We start from the raw sequence: 17,136 nt of genomic DNA on the forward strand, positions 1-17,136 counted from the left end.
TCACATGATTTGTTGATGTTAGACATCCTGACTTTTTTGCTACCGTTTTCCATTTTGCCACATTTAAGTCTAAACAAGAGTTTGTTCACTTTTGAAATTATTTTTATAATGCTGAAGTCAACTTAGAGCAAACGTTGCTTTAACATTGTCTTAAACATCCCTATCCTTTTATTTATTTATTGGTTATGTATGTTCATGAGATACAAAGTTGATTGTCACCCCCCGTGCCCATGACGTGGGGGCCAGATTCATACTGGCTGTATGCCATTCCCACAAATTGCATTTGTATCCTGTGTCCCCCACCCAGTTATTCCCAACCTCCTTCCGCTCTTTTCCCAACTCCACTTTGTGGCCCAGAGAATGTTCTCTCCCTCTGCAAGTCCAATGCACCACTGTGGTCTTTCTTTCCTTCCTCGTTTCTCTCTTAGCTCCCACGTATGAATGAGCACATGTGGTATTTATCCCTCTGTGCTTTGCTTACTTTGCTCAAGGTAAGGTTCTCTAGGTCATCCATGTTGTTGCAAGTGGGAGTATTTCATTCTTTTTAATGGCAGAGTAGTATTTCAGTGTGTATATATACCACAGTTTCCTTATCCAATCATCCATCAATGGACATTTAGGTTGGTTCCATGTCTTGGCTTTTGTAAACAGAGCTGCGATGAACATGGGAGTGCGAGTATCTCTTTGATATGGTGATTTCCATTCCTCTGGAAATATACCCAGGAGTGGGATTGCTGGATCATATGGAAGATCTTTTTGTAGTTGTTTCAGGAACCTCCATACTGTTTTCCACAGTGGTTGTACTAATTTACAGTCCCACCAACAGTGTAGGAGTGTTCACTTCTCCCCACACCCTCACCAGCATTTGTTATTCACTGTCTTTTAGGTTATAGCTAGTCTAACTGGGATGAGGTGGTATCTCAATGTACTTTTAATTTACATTTCCGTGATGACTAGTGATGTTGACCATTTTTACATGTACCTGTTGGCCATTTGTATGTCTTCCTTTGAAAAATGTCTATTCAGCTCCTTTGCCCATTTTTTGATTGGATTGTTTGGTTTTTTACTATGTAATTGTTTTGAGTTCCTTGTATATTGTGGCTATCAATCCCTTGTCAGATGCATGGTTAGGAAAAATTTTCTCCCACTCTGTAGATTGTAATTTCCCTCTGTTGATTGTTTCCTTTGCTGTGCAGAAGCTTTGATATAGTCCCATTTGTGTATTTTTTCTTTTGCTGCTTGTGCTTTCAGGCTCCTGTTCATAAAGTCTGTGCCCAGACCTAGTTGCCGGAGTGTTTCACCTATGTTTTCCCTTAGTAATTTTACAGTTCTGGAACTTAAATTTAAGTCTTTAATCCATTTTGAGTTGATTTTAGTGTATGGCGAGAGATGCATATCTAGTTTCATTCTTCTGCATATGGATATCCTGTTTTCCCAGTGGCACTTGTTGAAGAGGCAGTCTTTTCCCCAATGTAGGTTTTTGTTGCCTTTGTCCAATATCGGATTGCTATAAGCCTGAGGGGTGATTTCTGGGTTCTCAATTATGTGCCACTGGTCTGAATATCTATTTTTGTACCAGTACCTTGCTGTTTTGGTTACAGTAGCTCTATGGTGTAATTTGAAGTCAGGTAGCTTTATGCCTCTGGCTTTATTTTTTTTGCTCAGGATTGCTTTGGATATTTGGGGTCTTTTGTTGTTCCATATGGAAGGTAAGTTTATTTTTTCCATTTCTGTGAAGAATGTCATTGGTATTTAGATAGGAATTGCATGAAATCTGTAGATCGCTTTGGGTAGTATAGACATTTTCACAATGTTAATTCTTCCAATCCAGGCGCATGGAATATCTTTCCATCTTTTTGTGTCTTTTTCAGTTTCCTTCAGAACTGGTTTGTAGTTCTTATTGCAGAGGTCTTTCACCTCCTTAGTTAAATTGATCCCTAGGTATTTTATTTTTTTGTGACAATTGTAAATGGGCTTTCTTTATTTCTCTTCAATACTTTCTTTGAATTATGTCACCTCAATGGGTAAATAATGTAAGTATTTCTCACTTAATATCAGTAACGTATTCTTTAAAATCATAACTTTTGCAGGAATATATTCAAGGCAAATTTACGTTATTTGAAATGGGAAAATTAGACTGTACTTCCCTTCTAATCAAACCAATTTCTTAAATGTAACTAAAATACTAGTGTGCTTCAAAAAGTTCATGGAAAGATGTCTATTCTCTTTTCATTCTATTTTTCCCGGAACTTTTGAAACTATCCTGGTACAGTGCATTAGTTACTTATAAGAAACACCATTTTTATGTTGTATGTTCTTAAAGTAAATAACTTTCTGTGATGTGAAAAACAGTACAAAACAAAACTTACAGCTTAGTTTACTGATGTGTGAATGTACTTCAGTGAGGTTTCTAGCCCTAATAGAGGCTATGTGAATCATAAAAAATAATTATTCACACAACTGATGCACATAGCCTCTATTAGGGCTAGAAACCTCACTGAAGTACATGTGGTTAACATTGTGATTTTCAAAACTTCTACCTGTGGTCGTGAAATCATATTGATTGTATTTGACTTGTAATTTAAGACTCTGTCACCCACATAATTTTCTTAAATATGTTTTGAGTTTGGGGGACTTAGATGTATCATTCAGCATTTGCCATGTAAGAAACAAATCAAACCCCAATGTCTTGAAAAACCCAGCCATCTTATATTTTTGAAGTTGTATGGATCCACATATTGGGGTGCCTTTAGCTGGGCAGTTCTCATTTTAGTGCTCCCTTGATTACAAATGTGTACTTAGTCAGCTGGTATTTTCACTGAGGCTGTTTGGTTAAAGATGGCTTCATTCACATGTCCTCTGGTTTGTGCTGACCGCTGGCTGGGCCCTGTGTCTCTCTAGGCTTCTTCACAGGATGACTGTTTAAGAGGCAAGCACCAGTGGCCAGTACTTTTCAAACCTGTGTTTGCATGACATTTCCTAATGTGCCGCTGTCTAAAGCAGGTAACATGACAAAGACCAATTTATTGTTAGCGCATAGTATATGAGGACTTGGGTACAGGGAGATCAGTGTACCAGAAGAAAAATTCATTATGTGTATTTTGTTTACGTGTATAATCATAGACAAAATGTGCTGGGTTACAAGATGCACACTATCCAGGTATTTAGAAAACACTGTTTTGGAGTCCTGTGAATTTAATATATTAATAGGGTAACAGTTAATATAGCCAAACTGATTCTATAACACTAATTTTAGTGATGTTACAACGTGTTTTTCTTTGGTTTAAGTTATTCAGTTATATGTTTAGATAATATTGATTTGTGCCAAGTCAGTAGGTTACGTATGTTTTCATTACCCAAAAATATATTGTGTGTGTGTGTAACTATTAATATACTTGTAGCTGCATCTTTAATGGGCTCCTTGTTGCCCCTTATTGAGGCATAAAGGACTGTTCCCTCACAGGAAGGCTTTTTGTTTTTCTTTTTCAGCTAATAAGTAGAGAGTTTTGGAAAGTAGACTCTAGAGCCAAGCCACAACAGTTCTCTCCTTAATCCACTCCATTCTCTTTTCTCCCAGCTATGCTGTCAGAGTGTGCTATGGGTTTACAAGAGCAACAAAAGGTGGATAAACCTCTGGTGAGTTTTTTTGGTTATTTATTACTCACTCTTTTCTTATTGTATTAATGTGCGTTATGGTGTACATAAATTAAAATCGAAAAGTACAGATGAGTAAAACTCGAAAGAAATGTACATACATAAGATGAAGTTGGCATGTAGATCGAGCAGTTTCTAAGACCTCAGAGTCATTTACTTTGAACAAAAATTTGTCTCTGGTCTTTGTGATGTCATGGGGAAAGGCAGGCACCTTGTTTACATGATTGGAATGCAACCTGAGAAGAGAATCTGCTAAATTCTCTTGGGATGTGAGGTCTTAGTGGCACCAAATTCTGCAAAACCATCACTCTTAGAAAGTTTTTCACTGCTGACCTGGCAATCAACATTTCTCACTTCCTGCAGTGGAAATAGTTACCTAGTTCTAAGGCACAAGTTGCTTAGTAAGCTTTATATAAAGTTTCTAAAATAAATCTAGTTCCAGGTGACTTTGGAAGACTGTACTAGGTTCATGGATAAAACCTAGAAGTATAACCTAAATTATAGTCAAATCCCATAATTATTCTCCAGTCTTTTTCTGACTTGAGTCTTCTGCTACATTGTGTACTGTTTGTAATATTCTCTTGGAAATTCTTCTCTGTTAGTTTATTAGTTTCTTTCATGACTTCACTGATGTTTTTTGCTCTTTTCTCCTGAGTTCTACTTTCTTCTTTATAACATAGCTTATCACAGTGCTTTATCCTGGGCCCTGTTCTTCTCATGTGAAATTCTTTTTCACTGATTCAGTCTTCTGTATTTTGTACTCTTCTTTCTCTCCAGGTGGTACTTCTTCCCATGTCTATCAGTGTCAGGTTGAACTCTGTTGAATGCTTGTTTATAGCTGTTCAAAGGGCACCTCAAGGGGCTGTCTTGTTAGCTCAGTTGTTTAGATCATGGTGTTTTAACACCAAGGTGCAGGCTTCAGATCTCTGCACCAACAAGCTGCCAGAGAAATAATGTCACCTCAAAGTCAACAAACCTAAAATTAAAACCACTCCTTCCTCTTCTCTTATATGTGTTATCACTATGACGCACCCACTGACACAACCACAAAAATGAGATTTCTCCTGGACTTCTGCCTTTTTCTTGGGTCTAATTTTATCTTGTGTTAATTCCTGCTACATTTGTTTGTTTAGTTTTCATTTTATTCTGATTTATATACACCTTGCTAATATAGGGGGAAATGCTGGTACTCATAAAGACAGTAATTTTGTTCCATTGGAAATATTATTCTTGTAAAAATCTGAAGGTAAGTATTGCTAGATCATTAGGTTCAATCCCTGGTGACCTGTGCTTCTAGGAAGCACCTGTGGTGACATCCTTAGGAGTCCACAGGGAGAAAGTCTTCAAGAGTTATTGGGAAATGTTTGAACAACCGTCAGTAAAGACATGGGAATAATAAAAATGGAAAGTACACATTTTCCTAATGTCTATCTTTTGCTGCTATAAGTTTACATCAGTGATTCTATTTGTAGTTTTTATGAATATACAATTATCTGTTTGTAGTTCAATAAGACCCATTATGTTTTTAAACTTTCTTGTGATTGTATTTTATTCTTCTCTTGTTCCAGGTAATTACGTAAAAACAAATGAATAAAATGGATGTGGGCATTAGTCCTCAGTATGTTTATAAAGTGGAACTGTAGCTAACAGCTAGTTAAGAACAAAAATTGACAGACTAACTGAACATTTGCATTCACAATTGTAGTTTGAGATCTAACATCATTCACAATTGTAGTTTGAGATCTTAAGTGAAATGTAAAATGCTTTCTTTTTTCGTTTTGAATGTAATATTCAGTGTGAACCTACATTGTTCATGTTTCAAATTAAAGCACTACATAAGGTCTCTAATAACTTTTTGGTGTTCCAATGATCTGCTGTGCAACAAAGTATCAGAAAACTTCATGGCTTAAAATAAAAACATCTTATTACATGTCACAGTGTTTTGGGTCAGTAAACTGGACAGGGTGGTGTGGGTTTGCTGCTACACAATGACTCTGCTCTGAGCTGGAAAAACTCCAGTGGCTGGGAACACTGAGCAGATATCCAGCCCTCTCTTCATGGCCATATTGGACTTCCTCCCAGAGTGGCATTTTCAGAGTAGTCGGGTTTCTCTGGCTTCTGCCAGAACATGTGTCCAAGAGGCCTAGGCTGAAGCCGCAAGGATTCTTGTTATCTCCACTCACATACCAAGGCATCTTTTCCAGTGTATTCTCTTAGTCAAGTACATCACTAAGCAAGCCTTGATTCAGGGGAAGGCCATTAGATTCCACCTCTCAATAAGAGGAATAGCAAGACTTTGCAGCACTATTTAGTAGACCACAGTCTGCTCTCTGGCCATAAATTTCTACCACATGCAAGATATACTTTGCCCCTCTCAAGAGCCCTAGAAATATCCAACCATTGTTCAGTTGGCAAAAAGCCAAACTAAATAAGCTCCAGTGTCCTGTCATCTATTTAACACATCCAGCTTACAATGAACAGACAGGCATGACCGTGTTTTCACTTTCCTTCAGACAGGGTTGGTGAGAAGGGGCAGCAGCCTGAGGGCACTGGACTGAGTAGTTACTCATTCCCATCAGGCACCTGCTTTAGTATTTTATTAGGGCCCATTGTTGGACCCTGGAAAAGATGCTTTGTGCCTCTTCACTGTCTCCTCTGGGCACTTGCCATTCCCTATCAATAATTCTTTTCCTTAAATGCCTGGGTTTGCAGCTGACTGACTTTCTTTATCTATTTTTGGTTATTATATGTGGGGGGATCCAATGACCTTTTTCATTTTTTTTCTGACTCTGACCTTTTGATACAGGAAATTATCTGGTTTAATCACTGCCATAAAAACATGGGTTTCCATTCTGCTAAAATCCATTAGACCAATGCTACACCCACATATTTTTTTTTAATTTTATTTTATTTGGTCGATATACAATGTGGTTGATTATTGTGGCCCATTACTGAAACCACCCTCCCTCCTCCTTCCTCTCACCCCACCCTCCCAACAGTGTCCTTTCTGTATGCTTGTATCAACTTCAAGTAATAGCAATTGTTATGTCTTCTCCCCCCTCCCCAGTTTTTTTTTTCCTTTTTGTCTTTTTTCGTGACCGGTAACGGGATCGCAACCCTGGGTGTCGCGCCCGCACCGCGCTCAACCACTGAGCAGGGCCGGTCTGTATATGGGATCCGAACCCTCGGCAGGAGTGCCACCGTGCTCCCAAGCGCCGCACTCTATCAAGTGCGCCACCAGGCTGGCCCCCCGGTTTTTTTTTAAATGTGTGAGTGAATTTATTTATTTTTAGCTCCCACCAATAAGTGAGAACATGTGATATTTCTGTTTCTGTGCCTGACTTGTTTCACTTAATATAATTCTCTCTAGGTTCATCCATGTCGTTGCAAATGGCAGTATTTCATTCTTTTTTATAGTTGAGCAGTATCCCATTGTGTAGATATACCACATTTTCCTTATCCACTCATCTTATGATGGACATTTGGGCTGGTTCCAACTATTGGCTATTGTAAAGAGTGCTGCATTGAACATTGGGGAACAGGTATACCTTGGACTTGATGATTTCCATTCTTCTGGGTATATTCCCAGCAGTGGGATTGCGGGGTGATATGTTAGAACTATCTGCAATTGTTTGAGGAACCTCCATACCATTTTCCATAGAGGCTGCACCATTTTGCAGTCCCACCAAAAGTGTATGAAAGTTCATTTTCTCCTCAACCTCACCAGCATTTATCGTTCAGAGTCTTTTGGATTTTAGCCATCCTAACTTGGGTGAGTTGGTATCTCAGTGTGGTTTTGATTTGCATTTCCTGAATTCTGAGTGATGTTGAGCATTTTTTTATATTTCTATTGGCCATTCGTATATCTTCCTTTGAGAAATGCCTATTTAGCTCTTTTGCCCATTTTTTAATTGGGCTGCTTGTTTCTTTCTTGTAAAGTTTTAAGTATACCTTTTCTTTAATATGTATGCTAAGTTCCTGCGCACTCAGAGCCAAGTAAGCATGGCCCTTAGGCTGCAATCGCAGGCCATGGCTATTAGACAGATGTCAGGGAGGTCTTTTTTCTCTCTGCCTTCCAGTATTCACAGCTCAACCCATGTCCACATAGACCCAGCATAAGCAGCTGGTATTTATCCTCAGATCAATCTTCATAAGTGTTGGCCCTTGTGGTAGACACTGTTTTGGTGCCTCACCCAGGTCCCCTCTTCCAGACCAGTGCCCTTTCTCCAGCTGAGTACTAACAACCCGCAGCTACCCCTTCTCTGAAGAACTATACTCAGGTGACTGGAGCCACCTTGCCCAGAAAATTATGCCTATCCCACCACCCCCAGTGGTCCATAGCTGATGACTGACTGATAAGGGGTACAAAAAGCCAGTCTCTTAATCAAGGGGAAACAACTCTGTGTTATGGTTTATGTTCCATAGCCCTTCCCCTGTGATAATGGCTAATACCTGAATTCACGTTCTTGTTTGGTTCTTTCTCCTTCTTTGTAGAGGTTTTAGGCTGTTCGATATATAGGATCATGTCATCTGCAAACAGGGACAGTTTGACTTCATCTTTTCCAATCTGGATGCCCTTTATTTCCTTCTCTTTTCTGATTGCTCTGGCTAATACTTCCAATACTGTGTTGAATAGGAGTGGTGAGAGTGGGCATCCTTGTCTAGTTCCTGTTCTTAAAGGAAAAGCTTTCAGCTTTTCCCCATTCAGGATGATATTGGCAGTGGGTTTATCATATATGGCTTTAATTATGTTGAGATACTTTCCATCTATACCTAAGTTATAGAGGGTCTTTGTCATGAATGAATATTGAATTTTATCAGATGCTTTCTCAGCATCTATAGAGATGACCATATGGTCCTTGTGCTTGATTTTATTAATATGATGTATCGCAGTTATTGATTTGCATATGTTGAACCAACCTTGCATCCCTGGGATGAATCCCACTTAATCGTGGTGAATAATTTTACGTATGTGTTGCTGTCTTCTGTTAGGTAGTATTTTAGTAAGGATTTTTGCATCTATATTCATCAAGGATATCGGCCTGTAGTTTTCTTTCTTGGTTGTATTTTTATCTGGTTTTGGCATCAGGATGATGTTTGCTTCATTGAATGAGTTTGGGCGATTTGCGTCTGTTTCAATGTTTTGGAATAGTTTGGAAAGAATTGGTGTCAGTTCCTCTTGAATGTTTGGTCAAATTCTGCTGTGAATCCATCTGGTCCTGGGCTTTTCTTTTTGGGGAGCTTTCTGATAACAGCTTCAATCTCCTTTATTGTTATTGGTCTGTTCAGATTTTCTACGCCTTTATGGCTCAGTTTTGGGAGCTTGTGTGTGTCAAGAAATTTATCCATTTCCTCCAGATTTTCAAATTTTTGGCATATAGTTGTTTATAGTAGTCTCGAACGATTCCTTGTATTTCAAATGAATTCATTGTAATATTACCTTTTTCATTTCTAATTTTTGTTATTTGGATCTTCTCTCTTTTTTTAGTTAGCAGTCCTAATGGTTTGTCAATTTTATTTATCTTTTCAAAAAACCAATTTTTTGATCCGTTAATCTTTTGTATTGTTTTTGGGTTTCAATTTCATTTAGTTCTGCTCTGATCTTAATGACTTCTTCTGTCTGCTAACTTTGGGTTTGGATTGTTCTTGTTTTTGTAGTTCTTGAAGGTGAAGTGTTAGGTTGTTCATTTGCCATCTTTCCATTCTTCTGAGGTGAGCATTTAATGCAATAAATTTTCCCCTTAGTACTGCTTTTGCCGTATCTCACAGGTTTTGGTATGATGTATCATTATTTTCATTAGTTTCAACATATTCTGAGTCACACCCTTTGTTCTCTGACCTCCCCTTCTCTCCTAGGTGGCTATTTCCTTAGAAGTTTTATTGTTTGCTAAGTACTCTCTATGTGTCAGACCGTAAAGTACTAGAAAGGTATAAATATTTTTCATCTTTCATCTTTTTTGAAAAACACTGGACTTCATCCTTGCCACAAAATAGTTTAGCAGTTTGAAAATATTTTTCTGGGTGAAATGGATTGCAAAATTTTTTAATTTCAAACTCAGCAAGTCTCAGCTCCTTCAAGTTTTCTCTAAATTCTGCTTGAAGATTGAACATCCTTGTTTTATTTTTTCAGTGACAGAGAAAGGAAGACAGTTAGCACTTTTCCCATTGTGCTCAAAAGTCTCCTTTGGCAGACCCAAGATGGTGAGACACCCTTTCCATTTCCTTTGTTATGGGAAGCGATAGTGTGGCCCACATCCTTCAGTGTTCCATTTATTTCTAGTAATATAATTTGTCTTGAAGATTCTTTTGCCAGCATCAATAATTTCACGTAAGCATTTCATAATTTGTGTTGCTATGGTATATATGTTATCAATTATTTTACATTTAGTCTGTTTCTTTGTATTTAAAGTGTAATTCTCTGGACAACATATTGTTGGGCCTTTTCTATCAAATCTGACAGTCTTTGCCTTAAGTAGATTATTTAATGCAATTCCATTTAAACTATTTATAAGGTTTAATTTAAGTGTGCCATTTTGCAGTGTTCTATTTGTATTTGCCTCATCTTCCTTTTAATCGTCTGCTTTTTATTTTCTATCTTTTTATCAATTAAGTCGTTTTTAAAAAATATTTTATTTTCCTTCATCTATTGGTTTTTAAAGTAATTTATTTTTAATTTTGGTAAGAAGCATATAGCATAAAATTTGCAATATGAATCATTTCTTAACCTTTACATAGTGTTAAGTATATTGACACTGTTGTGCAGGAGATATCCTCAAGTTTTTTATCTCAGAAAAGTGAAACTCTATATCCATTAAATGACAACTCCCGATTTCCCCCTTCTCCCAGCCTCTGGCAGCCACCATTCTACTTTGTGTTTCTGAAAATTTGACTCATCTGTGGGACCATACAGTACTTGTCATTTTGTGAGTGTCTTATTTCAATTTGCATAATGTCCTCAAGTTTCTGTGTTATAACATATGTCAGGATTTTCTTTCTTCTTAAGGTTGGATATTATTTTTGTGTGTGTATGTACCACATTTTATTTATCCATTTATTTGTGGCTGAATATTTGTGTTGGGTTTCTTTCACCTCTTAACTCTGTGAGTAACGGTGCTATGAACACAGGTGTAGAAATATCTTTTTGAGATTCTGCCAGCATTTTAGATATGTACACAAAACATGATTTCTGAATCATGTGGTAATTCTATTTTTAAGTTTTTGAGAAGGCACTGTACTTTTTTTTTTTTTAATATGCACTGCACCACTTACATTCTCACATAAAGTGAATTAAGTTTCCAATTTTGCCAAGAATTATTTTCTGTTGGGTGTGAAATGATATTTCATTGTGCTTTTGCATTTCTCTAATGATTAATGATGTTTATCATCTTTCCATGAGCTTGTTAAATATTGCTATATCAATTTTGTGGAAATGTCTGTTGAAGTCCTTTTATTTTTTAAACAGATTATTCGTTTTGTTGTTTACTTGTGGGTGTTTTTTAAATGTATTCTTGATGTTAATTTCTTATGAGATAGATGATTTTCTACTTTTTCTCTTATGAGTTCCTAATGTAAATACTATTGTGTTTTTTGTTTTAAATTTTACTTGATCATTGCTAGGTTATAGAAAAGTGATTAACTTCTGTATAGTAATGTTGTATCCTGTGATCTTGCTCTAATTAGTTATTAATTCCAGGAGGTTTTCTATTTACTTTTTAGGGTATTTACACAGATAACCGTATCACCTGCAACTAAAGATAATTTTATTTATTTATTTCCCAGTCTGTAAGTCTTTTATTTTATTTCCTTGTGTTTTTGCATGACCCAGTACTTTACGTGCAATGTTGGAGTGATGAGAGGATACATTCTTGTTTTGTTCCTGATTATTTGGGAGAGCTTTGAGTTTCAGACCATTGAGGATGATGTTAGCTGCAGTTTCCTGTCGATAATCTTTATCAAGTTGTGATGTTCGCCTCTATTCCTACTGTACTGAGAATTTCTGTGATGAATGGATGCTGTATTTTTTAAATGCTTTTTCTACATCTGTTGAGGTGATCGTGTGATATTTTGTTTTTTCTTGTTAGTGTTTTCATGTTATAAATTACATTAACTGATGTTCATATGTTCAATCATCCTTGCCTAACTGGGATAAATACCACTTGGTTGTGGTATATAATTTTCTTTAGACACTGTTGGATTAGGTTTGCTAATATTTTATTGAGCTGATTGCATGTATGTTCATGAGAGATAACAGTTTGTAGTTTTCTATTCTTATAATATATCTGTCTGGTTTTGGTGCTGAGGTTATGCTGTCCTCATACAATTACAATATGAAGTACTTCATCTTCTGCTGTCTGCAATAGGTTGTAGGAAGTTGGTATATTTTTTTTCCCTTAAGTGTTGGCTTGTATTCCCCTGTGCACACTTCTGGGCAAGGTGCTGTTTTGATTATTTCTTTACTCAATTTTTGTAATAGATACAGGCCTATTCACATTGTGTATTTTTGTGTGAATGAGTTTTGGTAAACTGTCCTTTAAGGAATTGGTCCATTTCATGTCGGTTGTCAAATGTGTGTACAGAGTTCTTTATAGTATGTATTTGTTTAAAGTCCACAGGATCTGTAGTGATGTTCTGTCTTTCATTTCTGATATTAGTCATTTCTGTCTTCTGTTCTTTATCTTTTAGTTAGCCTGGGTATATGCTTATGGATTTTATTGATCTTTTTGAATAATCAGGTTTTTACATGTTTACTTTTTTCTCTAGATTTCTTTTTCAATTTTATTTCTGTTCTAGTTTTTATTTCTTTTCTTCTGCTTCCTATCATTTTAATTGGCTATCTTTCCCCCCCTAGTTTCCAAAGGTGGAAACCTAGATTGTTGACTTTAGATGTATATTTTAATGTATGCACTCAGTGCTGTAAAATTTTTTGAGAACACTATTCTTTCTGTATCCTACAAATTTTTGTAAGTGTCATTTTCACTTTTTTTCCTGGTAGCTGGCCAGTACAGGAATTGAAATCCTTGACCTTGGTGTTAAGCTGTGCTCTAACCAAGTGAGCTAACCAGTCAGCTCCATTTTGATTTTCATTTACTTAAAAATATATTTTAAAATATTATTAAATTTTCTTGAGCTTGTTCTTTTGGTATTAACCCATTTATTAGGGCGTGTTGCTTAATCCCTCTCTCTTTGGAGATCTTGTAGTTGCTTTGTAACCGATTTCTAGTTAAATTTTTTTGTGGTCTGCAAGCACATTTTGTATGATTTCTTTTATTTTAATTTTGCTAAAGTATGCTATGTGGCTCTGAATATGGTCCTAGTGAATTTTTTATGTGAGTTTTAGAAGAATGTTTATTCTGTTGTTGTTGGAAGTAGTCTGTAGATATCCATTATACCCAGATCATGTTATTGAGTTTAACTATGTCTCTTATAGATTTCTGTCTGCTGTTTTGCTTCACTTTTATTAAAGGGTGTTGAAATCTCCAGTTTTGATGGTGGATTCTTCTTTCTCCTTGACGTTATTAGGTTTTGTATCACATAGTTTGATGATCTGTTTTAAGGCACATATACATTAAGAATTGTCCTCTGGGAGAACTAACTCCTATATTATGATGTAATGTTACATTTTTTTCTTCTCTATCTTACACTTAAGGACAAAGTGTTTCTGCAGATTCTGTACTTGCTCTTTTTTTTTTTTCTCATCCTTTTAGGTTCATTCACTCTAATGTCTTCAGATAACATGCAAGTTTTGATACTTTTCAAATCTTTATTGCCACCTTAACTTTCTCTCTTAAATGCTGGAAGCATGTATCCAATTGCCACTTGTACATTTCCACAGATATTTCAAGTATTTGTATTCAAGTGTGTTTCACTTTTGCCCATTATATTTTTCTCCCATTTTTCAAACTTTACAATGCCAGGACCTAAATAGCTATGATTATGTAAATAACCTGAGAGTAAAACTCTTCTTTTTAATTTCTGCACAGCAAAGTGCTACTACATTGTTTCTGCTTTTTATTACTTCTCTTTTTCTTTTTTATACTGTTATATCTCTATTCTGTATGCTTATTTCTCTATGCTGTAATGTAGTTGGTCTTCTCTCACCCTGTTTTCTTCCTCTCTGACTCTCTCTAAAAGCCTCTTCCATTCTCCTTGTAGTGGATGACACTATAAAAATGCAAACAAAGTTATCTACTTACAGGACCATGTTATTTACTCCCTTTGCTTTAGAAAGTTGCAGTGTAAACCCTTGTGTGGACAAAAGCAATCCTTTGGCACTTAGGAAGGAAATTTTACAATGCCTTTTTTATGTACTTTTCATTCATAAGTAATTTAAAATTAACAACTACATAAAATGCTTTACTGTTTGAAATGCATCACATATGTAAGTGCAGAATCACTTTATAATCAGTTGCTCAATATTGTTTTATCATTTCTTCAGACATGGTGCTGTGTGTAGTTCCATTAATGTGGGGTGTGTTCTTTGTGTTTTTGTGACTGGTCTTTTGCTGTTGCCTCATATTCATGAGACCATGAAGTTCACATGGAAGAGTTTAACTTTGGCATTTCAGTTAAGTGCAAATTGAATACAAAAGAAAATTTTATTTACTATTTCTTATCCCTGTCTCTATTAAACTTGTTTAAATTTGTTCATTTAACACAGTACTTCAGGTATGTAATTATACTTGTGTCTTCATGTCTGTTTATACTTTCCTTGGAAAAGAAAAATTTTATTCACATTTTTATCACTAACAACAAAGATATTTCTTAAGGTATGAACTAAGTTTTGTAATATTATTAGTAGTAGTTAATAACTTATTACACTGCCAGGATATTTGTCCTTTGATTTTTCTTCCTCCTATTCTATGGAGTACAAAAAAGTGGTGTCTTGTGTAAGACACATGACACATGCACACACATAGGTGTGAACTCCCAGATTTCTGTTTTGTTACCCAGGGATGTTGACTTGAGTTGAGATCTATGTGTCATTACAGGAGTTGGTGTCATTTGAGGATGTGGCTGTGGACTTCACCTGGGAGGAGTGGCAGGATCTGAATGATGCTCAGAGGACTTTGTACAGGGATGTGATGCTGGAGACCTACAGCAACCTGGCATCACTGAGTGAGTAAAACTCCCCAGTGACTTTCAGAAGAAACAGTTACCTTTTTCTTCATAAACATAGGAACCATTTATAGGGTTTCATGCTATTTGGGTAAGATTACATTACTTGAAAATGTGCTCTCTTTATCATGAGGTTCATATTGGCTTCTTTATTCCACAACGTCAGAACCTGAGCTCCTGTCATTCTTCCGGGGATCAGACTTAGCAGTTTTACAAAGTCCTACATTACTTCCTATTAACAGAACACTGCATTAACAAAGCTTCAGTGATTTCAAGTTAGAACAACTTGCAGAGCCATGGACAATAGAAGAATGCCCAAACCAGATCCTGCAAGGTTAGTCACCACATACTGGGCAGAAGCCAGCCCATTAGATGTTGGCAGTGTTCAGCTGTTTCTAGCAATGTTTCCCCAAGTCCCAGACCTGAAGAGGGCTCATCTGCAAGCCCATATTATATAATCTCCAAGGTGGTGTGTCATATGTACCTCCCAATATTTTATTTTGCTGAATCTGTTTTATATATACCCAAAGTCTAATTCCTACATTTCTCTGCTTTGACATTTACTTTTCCTATTTGCTTTCTTAACATTTTCAGTTGTGCTTTTGTCCTCAATTCTCATGTACATTTTTTCTTCATAGATAATTTATAAAGAAAAAAAGCTTTTTCTTACAAGTCTGTTCTGGAGGCTCAGCATTCCAAGTTCAAGGGGATGCATCTGGTGAGGGCCTTTGTTCTAGTGGGAACTCTTCACAGAATCCCAAAGTAGTGCAGAGTATCACATAGCAAGTCGATAAGAAAATAGGAAATGAGGTACAGCATTGAGCCTTGTACCACCACATCAAAAATCATGGAGCTGAGGAGAACCCTGCATGGAGATTGGTAAGGGGTGGTCCTTGACTTTGAAGGAAAACCAGGAAATTCTTGGAGTCAAGACCAAGGACCAAAGGGTTGCATGTTGAGGGGATAAGATTGCTGAATATAAGATTGCTGTTTGGGAGTGGAGTTCAAAGTTGGCATTTTTCTGTTTTTGTGGAAATCATTTGAAAAAAACAAAATGAGAAATGTACAGGAGACTATTTTTATGAGAATAGAAGACCACCAAAACTTCACCACACAAAACTAAAGCTTTCACAAGAAATGAATTATGAAGTGGTGGTCCATGTACCACAAATTGGGAATAGAATACAAGTTTATTTGAGAAGGAGTTGAAAGAACATTTCTCAAAGATTTGGGGAACACCCTTGGATGCAGAAAAAATATTTTGGAACAGAAGTGGGTGTCTAGGGTGGAGAACTGAAGTTTCCTTTATTGTAATATTTTATGAGAAGCAGAGGAAATCAGGTTAAATGAAAAACATGCAGGAAACTATCTTTATCTAGGGTGGAGAAAAGGATATTTTATTATTTGAAAGCTTCCACCTTTGTATTATAGCCATATTCTAAGGGAGGTGTGTGAAGCATATAAACACAAAGGCAAAATCCTTATCCTAAGCCATATTGCTGCATATGTGATAAGAAATTGGCTCACTTCTGTATCTGAAAGTAGCTGATGAAGGAAAACCTACACATCTTTATAGTGAAATAGTCAGAAAATAGCAGGAGACAGCCACTCTTATAAAAATAAAACAGAAAATGGTGTAAAGAAATGAAAGGTGCTTAGTTGAAAATTACAAGCAGGCAGAAGGTAAAAATGCTTAACAAGTATTTACTAATAAATTAAAATTTGAAAATGAACAAAGAAGGAAAGAAAACAATGATATAACATTAGAAAATATATTAGTACAATATTACTTTGTGAGTAAGGAGAAATTCCATAAACTCATGAAACCAATATCCATTATTGTTTTTTATAAAATCTTGTGTTGCTAGGATTGGTAACTACTTCTGTACATTTACTTGAGCAATCAATGACATATGCTTATGTGTGGTTCATAGTTATTTTTTTCTCATTTCAGATGTCCGAATAGATGATGACCTAGTGGAGAGGAACCAAGAAAGTCACAGTAGATGCTCACAGCAAATTTTAATTACCCACAGTAACACATCAGCTGAAGATAGGGTTGTGTTAGGAAAATCATTTTATTTGAATTCATATTATGTTTTAAATCTGATTATAAATAATGGAAACTATTTAGGGAAGGAACATGAAGAGTTTTACAAATGTCAGAAAGCACTTCTTCCTAAAGAGCCTGATACGATGTCTACTGGAGAGAAACCTGATGACCATCTTTTAATTGGAAAATTGCTCAGACATCATGAGCATCTTAGTCAGCATCCCAATATTCAAACTGGGAAGCAGCCTTTAGAATACAGTGGAAAAAGGAAATCCTCCAACACAGAGAGAGTATTTACACATGAAAATATTCAT

General features: G+C 36.2%; 1 long non-coding RNA gene and 1 pseudogene across 2 annotated transcripts in view; both read left to right on the plus strand.

Annotated features, from left to right (window-relative positions):
* The window catches only part of LOC103599838, a 6,359-nt gene extending 770 nt beyond the window's left edge, over positions 1-5,589 (plus strand). Inside the window, exons 1-3 of one of the 2 annotated variants that reach the window (XR_551327.1) lie at positions 2,980-3,003; positions 3,578-3,636; positions 5,223-5,589. This is a non-coding gene — a long non-coding RNA (uncharacterized LOC103599838). Of the gene's footprint in view, positions 1-2,979; positions 3,004-3,577; positions 3,637-5,222 lie in introns of those variants that run through there. The other variant, XR_551326.1, reaches the window with a different exon arrangement.
* Positions 1-17,136, plus strand: part of LOC103599840 — an 84,951-nt pseudogene that overhangs the window by 62,663 nt on the left and 5,152 nt on the right.

Source organism: Galeopterus variegatus, unplaced genomic scaffold (genome assembly GCF_000696425.1).
Source record: "Galeopterus variegatus unplaced genomic scaffold, G_variegatus-3.0.2 Scaffold3125, whole genome shotgun sequence".
Lineage (NCBI taxonomy): Eukaryota > Metazoa > Chordata > Mammalia > Dermoptera > Cynocephalidae > Galeopterus > Galeopterus variegatus.